The sequence below is a fragment of the Triticum urartu genome, chromosome 3 (genome assembly GCF_003073215.2).
Source record: "Triticum urartu cultivar G1812 chromosome 3, Tu2.1, whole genome shotgun sequence".
Classification (NCBI taxonomy): Eukaryota; Viridiplantae; Streptophyta; class Magnoliopsida; order Poales; family Poaceae; genus Triticum; species Triticum urartu.
The window spans coordinates 18,957,657-18,972,839 of NC_053024.1; positions in this window are offsets into that span (position 1 = coordinate 18,957,657).

The following is a 15,183-nucleotide window of genomic DNA, read 5'->3' on the forward strand; positions in this document are numbered from 1 at the left end:
AAACTGGACAATCTCTTTCGGAGTATCAGGGTTTCAGACGAGAACTCATCTGTTACACGGGCACTTCAATGTTTTTTAAACTTATTTGAACTCCTGACTTCTTTTGCATTCAGTATGCAGCATTCAAAGCGACACCATCAATTTCCAACATGTTCTGACATCATTTGCTGTTTTTCAGTCATTTACCGATTTGTTTAAAGAGCTAAATGACCGTGAAATTGAAAATCACTACAAAATCAACTCGGAAAATGTTGAAATTTGGCATGGTATCATCATTTCACCCACATAGCATGTGCAAAAGAGTAGAGAGGGTCATGGAAAAAACTGGACGCACTTCGTGTACAAACTCAACAATCTTTTTCAGAGTATCAGGGTTTCGGACGAGAACTCATCTGTTACACTGGCACTTCAATGTTTTTTAAACTTATTTGAACTCCGGACTTCTTTTGCGTTTAGTATGCAGCATTCAAAGCGACGTCTTCAATTTCCAACATGTTTTGACATCATTTATTGTTTTTCAGTCATTTACCAATTTGTTTAGAGAGCTAAATGACCGTGAAATTGAAAATCACTACAAAATGAACTCTGAAAATTTTGAAACTTGGCATGGTATCATCATTTCATCCGCATAGCATGTGCAAAAGAGTAGAGAGGGTCACGGCAAAAACTGGACGCACTTCATGTACAAACTGGACAATCTCTTTCGGAGTATCACGGTTTCAGACGAGAACTCATCTGTTACACGGGCACTTTAATGTTTTTTAAACTTATTTGAAATCCCGACTTCTTTTGCGTTCAGTATGCAGCATTCAAAGCGACGTCATCAATTTCCAACACATTCTGACATCATTTGCTGTTTTTCAGTCATTTACCGATTTGTTTAGAGAGCTAAATGACCGTGAAATTGAAAATCACTACAAAATGAACTCTGAAAATGTTGAAATTTGGCATGGTATCATCATTTCACCCGCATAGCATGTGCAAAAGAGTAGAGAGGGTCACGGCAAAAATTGGACGCACTTCGTGTACAAACTGGACAATCTCTTTCGGAGTATCAGGGTTTCGGACAAGAACTCATCTGTTACACGGGCACTTCAATGTTTTTTAAACTTATTTGAACTCCAAACTTCTTTTGCGTTCATTATGCAACATTCAAAGTGACATCATCAATTTGCAACACGTTCTGACATCATTTGTTGTTTTTCAGTCATTTACCGAATTGTTTAGAGAGCTAAATGACCGTGAAATTGAAAATCACTACAATATGAACTCTGAAAATGTTGAAACTTGCCATGGTATCATCATTTCACCCGCATAGCATGTGCGAAAGAGTAGAGAGGGTCACAAAGAAACTAAATACAGAAAAAACTACTCAGAAATAAATAGAAGAAAATAAATAAAGCAGAAAAGAAAAAAACTGTATAAAAAATTACTCAAAAATAAAAAGAAGAAAATAAATAATGCAGAAAAGAAAAAAAACTATATAAAAAATTACTCAAAAATAAATAGAAGAAAATACATAATGCAGAAAAGAAAAAACTATATAAAAATTTGTTGCGGCGCTGCCCAGTGGGCCTGCCAGACCTAGGGTGTGCAAATGCAGGCCTAGAAGGGCCAGCAGGCTCACAGGGCAGCGCGCCATAGTTAGGCCCAGAAGCCTGCTATATAGAGAAGTTCGAAGGAGCAGCCGCGGCTGGGTTTATAAACCAGTGCGGCTGCCCTTCGCTCGGCGAGGTGGGACTAAATATTGTGCACCGCCGGTGGCAGCGCACAACCATTAGTACCGGTTGGTGGCTCCAACCGGTACTAATGAGTGGGCCTTTAGTACCGGTTCGTGGCATGAACCGGTACTAAAGGTGTCGTTTCCCGCCCCTTGGCCTGACGAAAATTGGCCTTTAGTACCGGTTGGTGGCTCCAACCGGTACTAAAGGCCCCTCCTATATATATGGCACTTACGAAAAATTCAGTTTCATCGACCACCACTTCTTCTCCAACTTCTTCGCGCGACATCGCCGCCGTCGCCGCGCCGTCGCCCATCGCGCGCCGCCCTCGCAGGCCCCGCCGCCCCTACCGCGCGCCGTCGCCTCTGCCGCCCGACATCGCCATCACCGCCGTCGCCCCCGCCGCCCGTCGCCGTCTCGATCGCACCGTCGCCCTGGCCCGCCACTCGTCGTTGCGCTGTCCCCGTCGCATCGCCGTCTCGCGCCGCCGCCCCCCGCTCGTACACACACACATACACACACATTGTTTTTACTTATTTTCCGTTTTCTGTTGTTTACATTAATGTTAGATAAATTACGTAGATAAGAATGTTAGATGAATTATATGGAAAAGATGTTAAATATTAATGTCAATTTTAGATGAATTAGCTAGATATTAATTACGTATATATATGAGATTTGAACTAGTTGAATTAATATAACTAGTTTATTTTTAGTATGAAAATTAACAGAACAAGTTTATTTTTAGTAAGAAAATTTAGGTATATGAGATTATTTGAACTAGCTGAATTAATATAACTAGTTTATTTTTAGTAAATGCTTAGTTGAACTAGTTGAATTAGTAGAACTAGTTTATTTTTAGTAAGAAAATTTAGGTATATAAGATTTGATGATCTAATTAAAATATTACTATATATAGCTACTTTATATATTTTAGTAAGAAATTTAATAGAACTAGTTTATTTTTAATAAATTCTTAGTTGAATTTGTTGAATTAATAGAACTACCTACTTTACCTGAGAGAAAATTAATAAAAAATGTAGGTATATGAGATTTGATGATCTAATCAAAATATTACTATATAGAACTACATACTTTATTATATAGAGATTTGATCATCTAATTAACATTTTACTATATAGAACTAGCTACCTTATATTTTTAGTAAATTCTTAGTTGAATTAGTTGAATTAATTGAGCTACTTTATTTAGGTATATTTTTCGTAAGTGCTTAATTGAATTAGTTGAATTAATAGAACTAATAAGTGTTTAATGTTTCACCTATGAACATAGGAATGTCGTCTGCCGACGAACACGATTTCATTATGTGCGAATACTGCTAAGACCAGAACGGCCTGTGCGGCAGAAATTTTCTAGTTGATGATAGGTGCTTCAGCATCAAGCTGGATGAGAACTTCGAAGTGGATACAGTAAGTCAGAACGACAAGTCTTTTTCGTAATGAAGCATGACTTATGCTTCATTTGCTTCAACTTTTAATTTTAATTTTTCACTATTCTACTAGCGTATCCCCTGCCATGCAAGAATTTTTGTCTTGAATAAGATAGGTTTCAGTCCTAACAAAACTATGGAGGTAAAAAAAGTTACTTGAAGACCGAGCATGGTTATACCTTCAACGTCAAATTATACAATGCAGACACATACACCTATTTTGAATGCAAAACTTGGCAAGCACTATGCAAGGCTTATGCATTTGAGCCTGATATGGTTATCACCTTTGATATTCGTTCGGAAGATGATGTTGAAGGTAATATAGACATCTGGGTCAATGTGCAGACGCCTCCAGTTCTACCATTATGTGAGTTTCTCAACCATATTTATGTCTTAGATATTGTTTATTCAAAAATAGTTGACAAGTAATTTATATTGACAGCTTATTTCCAATCAAGCAAACATGTCCGACGTTTGGTAGACAGGACCGTCCACTGTCCCGGGGCTGAACTAAACTGCGAGGAGACAAGTCATTATGTTTCATGGCTTGAGGATCTTGATGCTGTCAAGACAGTTTTTTTCCTGCACTTAGAAATGTTAGTACTCAAAACGTGCGACCAATAGTGTTCGTACTGAACTACGGTCACATATATTTAGGAAAGATGGTAAGATTTCTACTATTTATCCTTAGTGCATCTTTTGCATACATTATTTTTTTAAGCTAAACTTCATTGCTAAGTATGTTACTATACGATGTTCTTCAACAGGGACTCCCGATGAATGTTGTGCCTGATTGGATCGAGACTAAAGATAGCATGAATATTGTTAGCTTACGGCCAAGATATCCTACAATGCACTTTAGTGCATTCAGGTTTTCTAATAGCGAGGAATGCTTAATAGTAAAAGACTGGAGCAAAATTGTGTACGATCGCAGAGAAGTACTAGGGGGCAACAATCAGAAGCGCAACCCACGATTAGGAGACAGGTTCATCTGCATGCTCCAATATGATGAATCAGGAAAGCTATACATGTTCTATGCTATTTTACCTGAGAGAGAGAGAGAGCAGGAGTGATTAGCTAGTTCATGCTCTTAGTACTTGTCCTCTCATGTCCGTGTTCTTCGTCCTGAACTTAATCTCAAAGAGTGATTTGCTTTTGTGGTGTTATGAACGCTTATAATATCATTACCATGTTGAACTCGATGATATCTTTGCTTCTGGTACAAGTGAATGTTTCTTCTTTAAGCTAGTGTTGGTGGTGATTAGATAGCGGCAATGATTATATGATGATTAAGTAGTGGTAATGAGACGACTATTATATGATGATTTTTAGCTAGCTATGAAAACTGTTGTTGGTGATGATATATATGATGCAAGAGTTTTTATATTAATATGATGATGATGATGAGTTATTATATCATTTATGAAAGAAACCGTAGATTAGTTTCAACTGGATGGATTCTAGCTAAGTGATCAAGTATATGCCATATCCATATTACCTCGATCACTTAATTAGGTGATCAAGTATATATAATATGGATATGGCATATACTTGATGACTTAGCTAGGATCCACATGCATCCAGTCAAACTAATATGCAGTACTTTCACCTAATGATTTAACAACTCATTATAATGTAAAACGATCACTAAATTAAATTGAAAACACAAAATTAAAGTAAAAATAAAAAATAAAACCAAAACACACCCAAACATTTAGTACCGGTTGGTGTTACCAACCGGTACTAATGTCATACGCGCCCCCGGAGCTGGCTCGTGCCACGTGGTTGCCCTTTAGCACCGGTTCGTACGGAACCGGTACTAAAGGGGGGGACCTTTAGTCCCCACACTTTAGTGCCGGTTACTGAACCGGCACTAAAGGGCCTTACGAACCGGTGCTATAGCCCGGTTCTGCACTAGTGAGGCAGGATCTCAACGACAGGTTCCAAAGGCACCTGCTCTCCCGACCAACCACACACGCGGTCGTTGGGATGGGATCACTGGAAGCAGCAGTAAATGACGACTAGGGTTGTGCAGGAGGGAGGGAGTGAGCTATGGTTCACTCTCTATAGTGTCTTAGCGACTCGTCAATTAATTCAAGATTAATTAACCATTCCCGGTCGGTAAAAATAAGGCCCGTCTCATTTTTGCAACCCGCAGCACGCGTGTCGTGACATTCACTACGATCAAAGCACTGGACCTACTCTATATAGACACAGAAGGGACATTCACTACTATCCAAGCACTTAACCTACTCTATATAGACACAATAGGGACATTCACTAGGATCCAAGCACTGGACCTACTCTATATATTATGGGGTGCAGCCAGGGGAAGAGCCAAGAAACACAACCAGATATCACTGGTTACACAACCCTTGGGTCAGGAATAGCTAGCTGCTAAAATAAGCTTGGGGGACGATTGGGTTCCCAGCCGCCGCCCTCCAGGTCGCCCCCGGGCGCCGATATGAACCCGTTATAGCATAAATTTGCCCGCTTTTCAGCCCATATCGGCGTAAAATCGGTCAGCTATCAACGCAAATCGGCTCATATTCACCGTGCTTCGACGCAAATTCAAAAGAAGTTACTTTTTATCACATAATTCATCACAGAAAATCAATAAAAATCAAATAATTCAACAACAAATAGTTCAACAACAAATAGTTCAATACAAATTATATAGTTCAACAAATAAAAACTCATATTTCATCACACGTCGAGCTAGGCATTGTCCTTGAGCCTCCATAGGTGCTCCATCAAATCCTATTGCAGTTGTTGATGCACATGTGGGTCTCGGATCTCCTGACACATATTGAGGAATGATGTCGCTTGAAGCTACATCGGTATTTCCCCAAAGAGGAAGGGATGATGCAGCACAACGGTGGTAGGTATTTCCCTCACATGTGAAACCAAGGTTATCGAACCAGTAGGAGAACCAAGCAACACAACGTAAACAATACCTGCACACAAATAACAACTTCTCGCAACCCGACGTGTTAAAGGGCTTGTCAATCCCTTCCGGGGTACGGCGCCTCAAGATAGGCAAACGGATGTGAGGTAAATTTGTAATCCCTCTGTTCCTAAATATAAGTCTTTGTAGAGATTCTACTAGATGGACTACATACGGAGCAAAATGAATGAATCTACACTTAAAATGCATCTATATACATCCGTATGTGGTTTATAGTGGAATCTCTACAAAGACTTATATTTTGGAACGGAGGAAGTAGTAGATTGATAGATCGAGCGCCGAATAAAATAAATAATAATAAATTGAAGCAAGGTATTTTTGGATTTTTGGTTTAGTAGATCTGAAAATAAACGCAAAGGAAAATAGATTGCAAAGGCAAATAATATGAGAAAGAGACCCGAGGGCCGTAGGTTTCACTAGTGGCTTCTCTCGAGAAAAATAGCAAATGGTGGGTGAATAAATTACTGTTGGGCAATTGATAGAACTTCAAATACTCATGACGATATCCAGGCAATGATCATTACATAGGCATCACGTCCAAGATTAGTAGACCGACTCCTGCCTGCATCTACTACTATTACTCCACACATCGACCGCTATCCAGCATGCATCTAGTGTATTAAGTTCATGGAGAAACGGAGTAATGCAATAATAACGATGACATGATGTAGACAAGATCTATCTATGTAGAGATAGACCCCATCGTTTTATGCTTAGTAGCAATGATACATACGTGTCGGTTCCCCTCCTATCACTGGGATCAAGCACCGTAAGATCGAACCCACTACAAAGCACCTCTTCCCATTGCAAGATAAATAGATCAAGTTTGCCAAACAAAACCCAAATATCGGAGAATAAATACGAGTCTATAAGCAATCATGCATAAAAGAGATCAAACAAACTCGAAGACTTTCATGGATATAAAAAGATAGATCTGATTATAAACTCAAAGTTCATCAGATCCCAACAAACACACCACAAAAGAGTTACATCATATGGATCTCCAAGAGACCATTATATTGAGAATTAAGAGAGATAGAGATAGATAGATAGATAGATAGATAGATAGATAGATAGATAGATAGATAGAGAGAGAGAGAGGAAGCCATCTAGCTACTAACTACAGACCCAAAGGTCTACAAAGAACTACTCACGCATAATCGAAGAGACACCAATGGAGGTGGTGAACCCCATCTGAGATGGTGTCTACATTGGATCTGGTGGTTCTGAACTCTGCGGCGGCTGGATGAATATTTCATCGACTCCCATAGGGTTTTGGGAATAGTGGGGTATTTATAGAGCAAAGAGGCGGTCCGGGGGGCCCCCAAGGTGGGCACAACCCACCAGGGCGCGCCTGGGCCTCTTGGCGCGCCCTGGTGGGTTGTGCTCCCCTCGGGGCACCCCCCCGGGCGCAGCCAGGGCCCATTACGTTCCTTCTGGTCCATAAAAAATCTCCGTAAACTTTTGTGGCATTTGTACTCCGTTTGATATTGATTTTCTGCGATGTAAAAGACATAGAAAAAACAGCAACTGGCACTTGGCACTATGTCAATAGGTTAGTACCAAAAAATGATATAAAATGATTATAAAACATCCAAGATTGATAATATAAAAGCATCGAACAATCAAAAATTACAGATACGTTGGAGACGTATCAGCATCCCCAAGCTTAACTCCTACTCGTCCTTGAGTAGGTAAGTGATAAAAATAGAATTTTTGATGTGGAATGCTGCCTAACATGTCATATCATATTCTTTTCTTTATAGCATGGACATTTGGACTTTTATATTGTTTAAAGCAATAGTCTAGTTTTGACATGATAATTTAAATACTCAAGCATATCAACAAGCAACCATGTCTTTCAAAATATCAATGTTGAAATAAGTTATCCCTAGCCCATCATGCTCAACCATTGATCCATTCATGAAACACACTCGCATATTAGCTACACCCAATATTCAAGTATGATCTTATTGCCTCCTAGTTGGTGCTTTTATAAGAGAAGATGGAGACTCAAATTCAAAATAAAAATTGCATAAAGTAAAAGAAAGGCCCTTCGCAGAGGGAAGTAGGGATTTGTAGAGGTGCCAGAGGTCAAAGCGAAAAACTTAGAGATAAAAAACATTTTGGGAGGTGTATCCATCCCACCAACGAAAACGACTTAGAGTTCCCAATACTTTCCATGCTTAGATATATCATAGGCGGTTCCCAAACAGAAAATAAAGTTTATTCTTTTTTCCACCATACTTTCACTTTCCATGGCTAGCCGTATCCACGGTTGCCCTCCATACCAACACCTTTGAAGGAATTTATTATTTTACAACATAAAGTAAATTCATTTTTTTCATTTCGGGACTGGGTATCCCTAATATCTTTGCCTTACTCTCGTGTAATGACAAGTGAATAAACACTCATCGTGAGAATAACACATCTAGCATGGAAAATATTAGCCACCCCTCACCGCTCCGCAAGTGAAACAAACACACAAAAGAGAAGTTTATTTTTAAAATTAGAGATGGCACATGCAAATTTGCTTAGAACGGCAAAAGAATACCGCATATAGGTAGATATAGTGGACTCATGTGGCAAAACTGGTTTAAAGGTTTTTGGATGCACAAGTAGTGATCATACTTAGTGCAAAATGAAGGTTAGCAAAAAATTGGGAAGCGACCAACCAAGAAACATATAATCTCATAAGCGAGCATTAAGCATAATTAACACCGAATACTGCACCACAAGTAGGATATAATTGCATTGCATAACTATTGAATTTCGTATTTGCATAGGGAATCACAAACCTTAACACCAATATTCTTACTAAAGCATAATTACTCATCAAGATGACTCACATATCACATCATCATATCTCAAAACTATTACTAAGAATCAAGTTTATTTTGTCCAATGATCTTCATGAATTTTTTTATTATATCCTTCTTGGATATCTATCACTTTGGGACTAATTTTCATGTGTTGCTTTTCATAAGCTCAAACAAATATAAGTGAAGATCATGAGCACAATACTTCTTTCTCTCAAATTAATTTAAGTGAAGCAAGAGAGATTTTCTTGAAAATTTTACTAACTCTCAAATAAATCTAAGTGAAGCAAGAGAGCATTTCTTCAAAAATACTAAATCACACCATGCTCAAAAAGATATAAGTGAAGCACTAGAGCAAATCCATAGCTCACAAAAGATTTAAGTGAAGCAAAGAGAGCAATTCTAACAAGTCATGACATAATTTTGGCTCTCTCAAATAGGTGTGTCCAACTAGGGATCAAGACTTAAAAAAAACAAGAAAAGACTCATATCATACAAGATGCTCCAAGCAAAACACATAGTATGTGACGAATAAAAATATAGCTTCGAATAAAATACCGATGGTCGTAAGAAAGAGGGGATGCCACTTGGGGGCATCCCCAAGCTTAGTTGGTTGCTCATTTTTGGATAATAGCTTGGGATGCCGGGGCATCCCCAAGCTTAGGCTCTTCTACTCCTTATTCCTTCATCCATCATAAGATAACCCAAAACCTGAAAACTTCAATCACACAAAACTCAACAAAATCTTCGTGAGCTCCGTTAGTATAAGAAAATAATAAATCACTACTATAAGTGCTATATCAAACCAATTCATATTTTGTTCTTGCATTATATCTACTGTATTCCAACTTTTCTATGGCAAAACTCATCAAATAAAACCATAGAGCCATCAAAATAAGCACACAACACAAAGAAAACAGAATCTGTCAAAACAGAACAGTCTGTAGCAATCTCACTATTTCGAATACTTCCGTAAATCCAAAAATTCTGCAAAATTAGGACGGCCTGAGAAATTTGTATATTGATCTACTTCAAGTGGAATGGGTATTTTATCGCTCTTTGGTAAAAAATGAGAATTATTTTCGTGAGGACAGAAGTTTCTGTTTTTTTTAGCAAAATCAAACAACTATCACCCAAGAAGATCCTAAAGGCTTTACTTGGCACAAACACTAATTAAAAAATAAAAACCACAATCATAACAGTAGAATAATTTTGCTAACACTCGAAAACACGAATCAAAAATAAAAAATAAATTCTATTCATTGGGTTGCCTCCCAACAAGCGCTATAGTTTTACGCCCTTAGCTACGCATAAAGCAAGGATCTAAGTTTTGTCATCTTTGGTTCGAGATCCATAAGATGCCCTCATGATTGATTCATATGGTGGCCTAATTCTTGTTCTAGGAAAGTGTTCCATACCCTTCCTCAAAGGAAATTGGAACTTAATATTACCTTCTTTCATATCAATCACGACACCGATAGTGCGTACAAATGGTGTACCAACAATAATTGGACAAGACAGATTGCAATCAATATCAAGAACAATAAAATATATGGGTACATAATTCCTATTTGCAAGAATAAGAACATCATTAATTCTTCCCATAGGCTTTTTAATAGTAGAATCCACCAAGTGCAAATTCAAAGAACACGATTCAAGATCGGTAAGACCAAGCACATCACATAAAGATTTCAGAATAGTAGAAACACTAGCACCTAAGACACACAAAGAAAAACACGCATAATTTTAATTTTTAATTTGATAGTAGGTTCCCATTCATCATGCAATGTTCTAGGAATTGAAAATTCTAATTCCAACTTTTCTTCAAAAGATTTCATCATAGCATCAACAATATGTTTAGTAAAAGCTTTATTTTGTTCATAAGCATGGGGTGAATTTATCATGGATTGCAACAAGTAAATACAATCAATCACAGAGAAACTATCATAATTAAAGTCTTTGTAATCCAAAAGAGTGGGCACATCACCAGCTAAAGTTTTGACCTCTTCAAACCCACTTTTATCAAATTTTTCAACAAGATTTTCACCCTCCGAAATATTGGGACGCCTTCTAGCTAAAGTTGAATCTTATCTAGTCCCTTTTTCATCAATATTAAATTTACTAAACAAGGAATCAATAGAAGAAACACCAATCATTTTAAGATCTTCATCAATTTTGCAAAAGAAATCACTAGAAAACACTTTTTCTAAAAATTCTCTTTTAGCACTAAGCATAGCGGTTCTTTTCTTACTTTCATCCATAGAAACATAAAGATATTTAATTGATTCATCAACCTTAGGCACAAAAAATTTCATCTTGAAAATTTTCACATCATGAGCAATTCTATCAACAGTTCTAGACAAATCATCAATCTTACTCAACTTTTCTTCTATGGAAGTGTTGAAAACTTTTTGTGTATTGATAAATTATTTAATATTATTCTCAAGATCAGAGGTGTTCCTATTATTATTATAAGATTGATTTCTAGAGGAATTACCATAATTATTAGAGGAATTACTAGGAAACGGCCTAGAATTAAAATTACCTCTATAAGCATTGTTCTTGAAATTATTTCGAGAGATAAAATTCACATCTATGGCATCACTATTTTGCTCAATCAAAGTAGACAAAGGCATATCATTAAAATCAATAGGAGCACTTCTACTAGCAACCAATTTCACAAGAGCATAAACTTTTTCACTCAAAGAAGAAATTTCTTCAACCGAATTAACTTTTTTACTAGTAGGAGCCCTTTCGGTATGCCATTGCGAATAATTTGCCGTAGTATTATCAAGAAATTTGGTGGCTTCACCCGAAGTAATTTCCATAAAAGTACCACCCGTGGCGTAATCTAAAAGATTATGAGAAATAAAATTCAACCCCGCATAAAATTTTTGTATGATCATCCAAAGATTTAACCCATGAGTTGGGCAATTCCTTAGCATCATTTTCATCCTTTCCCAAGATTGTGCAACATGCTCATGTTCAAGTTGCTTGAAATTCATGATCTGGGTTGTAAGGGAAATAATTTTTGCGGGCGGAAAATACTTAGTGATAAAAGCATCTTTGCACTTATTCCAAGAATCGATACTATTGCGAGGAAAAGAAGAGAACAAATTTTTTGCAGAATCACGCAAAGAAAACGGGAATAATTTCATTTTCACCACATCATTGTCCACAACTTTTTTCTTTTGCATATCGCATAATTACACGAAGGTATTAAGATAGGACGCGACATCCTCATTAGGAGTACCCGAAAATTGATCTTTCATAACAAGATTCAACAAAGCAGTATTAATATCACAAGTCTCCGCACTAGTGGCGGGAGGAGCAAGCGGAGTGCCAATAAAATCATTGTTGTTGGTATTTGAGAAATCACATAACTTGGTGTTCTCTTGAGTCATGATGACCACACAACAAGATTGCACTCAAAAACAGATCCGGCAAGAAAACGGCGAACGAAAAAGAGAGGCGAATAAAACGACAAATTTTTGTGAAGTGAGGGAGAGGAAAACGAGAGAAAAATGGCAAATAATGTAAATTGCAAGGAGATGAGATTTGTGATTAGGAACCTGGTATATGTTGAAAATCCTCCCCGGCAACGGCGCCAGAAATTCCTTTTGATGTCGCTTGAAGCTACGTCGGTATTTCCCCAAAGAGGAAGGGATGATGCAGCACATCGGTGGTAGGTATTTCCCTCATATGTGAAATCAAGGTTATCGAACCAGTAGGAGAACCAAGGTTCTGGACTCTGCGGCGGCTGGATGAACATTTCGTCAACTCCCCTAGGGTTTTGGGAATATTGGGGTATTTATAGAGCAAAGAGGCGGTCTGGGGGGCACCCGAGGTGGGAACAACCCACCAGGGCGTGCCTGGGCCTCCTGGCGTGCCCTGGTGGGTTGTGCTCCCCTCGGGGCACCCCCCAGGCGCAGCCAGTGTCCATTACGTTCCTTTTGGGCCATAAAAAATCTCCGTAAAGTTTCGTGGCATTTGGACTCCGTTTGATATTGATTTTCTGCCCATTGACCTCGAAGTTCACCGAAGGAGAATGACCTTCAACAAGCTTGGCAAAGACAAGGGAATGCTACCTCTTGAGCAGGCGTTGGTTTTCCCTTGAAGAGGAAAGGGTGATGTAGCAAAGTAGCGTAAGTATTTCCCTCAGTTTTGAGAACCAAGGTATCAATCCAGTAGGAGACAACACACAAGTCACCTAGTACCTGCACAAACAATCAAGAACCTTGCAACCGACGCAATAAAGGGGTTGTCAATCCCTTCACGGTCACTCGCAAAAGTGAGATCTGATAAAGACAATAAAGTAAATATTTTTGGTATTTTTGTTATATATATTGGAAATTAAAGATTCCAAATAGTAAACGAGATGCTATGTAAATAAAAGAGATGCTATTTAATAAGAAAGAGACTCGGGGGCCATAAGTTTCACTAGTGGCTTCTCTCAAGATAGCATGTATTACGGTGGGTGAACAAATTACTGCCGAGCAATTGATATAAAAGTGCATAGTTATGAAGATATCTAAGGCAATGATCATGAATATAGGAATCACGTCTGTGTCAAGTAGTTCGAAACGATTCTGCGTCTACTACTATTACTCCACACATCGACCGCTATCCCGTATGCATCTAGAGTATTAAGTTCATAAGAACAGAGTAACACTTTAAACAAGATGACATGATGTAGAGGGATAAAATCAAACAATATGATATAAACACCATGTTTTTATCCTCGATGACAATAATAAAATACGTGCCTTGCTGCCCCTACTGTCACTGGGAAATGACACCGCAAGATTGAACCCAAAGCTAAGCACTTCTCCCATTGCAAGAAAAGTCAATCTAGTAGGCCAAACTAAACCGATAATTCAAAGAGACTTGCAAAGATATCAAATCATGCATATAAGAATTCAGAGAAGAACCAAATAATATTCATAGATAATCTTGTTCATAAACCCACAATTCATTGGATCTCGGCAAACACACCACAAAAGAGTATTACATCGAATAGATCTCCAAGAACATCGAGGAGAACTTTGTGTTGAGAATCAAAGAGAGAGAAGAAGCCATCTAGCTAATAACTATGAACCCTAAGGTCTGTGGTAAACTACTCACGCTTCATCGGAGAGGCTATGGTGTTGCTGTAGAAGCCCTCTGTGATTTATTCCCCCTCCGGCAGATCGTCGGAAGAGGCCCCAAGATGGGACCTCACGGGTACAGAAGGTTGTGGCGGTGGAAAAGTGGTTTCGTGGCTCTCTGCGATCGATCTAGGGTATAAGAGTACATATAGACGAAAGAAGTGCGTCGGTGGAGCTATGAAGGGCCCACGAGGGTGGGGGCGTGCCCTCCTGCCTCGTGGCCGCCTCATGGAGTTCCAGACATCGACTCCAAGTCTTCTGGATTGCTTTCGGTTCAAGAAACATCACCGCAAAGGTTTCATTCTGTTTGGACTCCGTTTGGTATTCCTTTTCTGTGAAACTCTAAAATAGGCAAAAAAAAACAGAAACTGGCACTGGGCCTCCGGTTAATAGGTTAGTCCAAAAAATAATATAAAAGAGCATATTAAAGCCCATTAAACATCCAAAACACATAATATAATATCATGGAACAATAAAAAATTATAGATACGTTGGAGAAGTATCAGGGAACACTGCAACACGTTGATGTCATTGTGAGTTCCTGGCATACCAAAGAAGGAGTGCCAAATCCAAAGGTCCTGTGTGGCCACTGCCTCAAGTACCACACTGTAACCGCCTTTGGCGCCTTTGTACATCCCCTGCCAAGCAAATGGTCAACATTTACATTTCCAATGCATGCATTCGATGCTTCCAAGCATCCCAGGAAATCCTCTTGCCCCATTCTGTGTTAGGATCCGAGCAGTGTCTTCGGCATTGGGTGATCGCAAGTATTGCGGTCCAAACACTGCCACCATTGCCCTGCAGAACTTGTAGAAACACTCAATGGTCGTGGACTCGGCCATGCGCCCATAGTCGTCGAGTGAATCACCTGGAGCTCCGTATGCAAGCATCCTCATAGCTATCGTGCACTTTTGGATTGAGGTGAATCCAAGTTTGCCGGTGCAATCCTTCTTGCACTTGAAGTAGTTGTCGAACTCCCGGATGGAATTCACAATCCTGAGGAAAAGCTTTCGGCTCATCCGACAACAGCACCGAAATACTTTGTCGCCGTGCAGTGGAGCGTCGGCGAAGTAGTCGG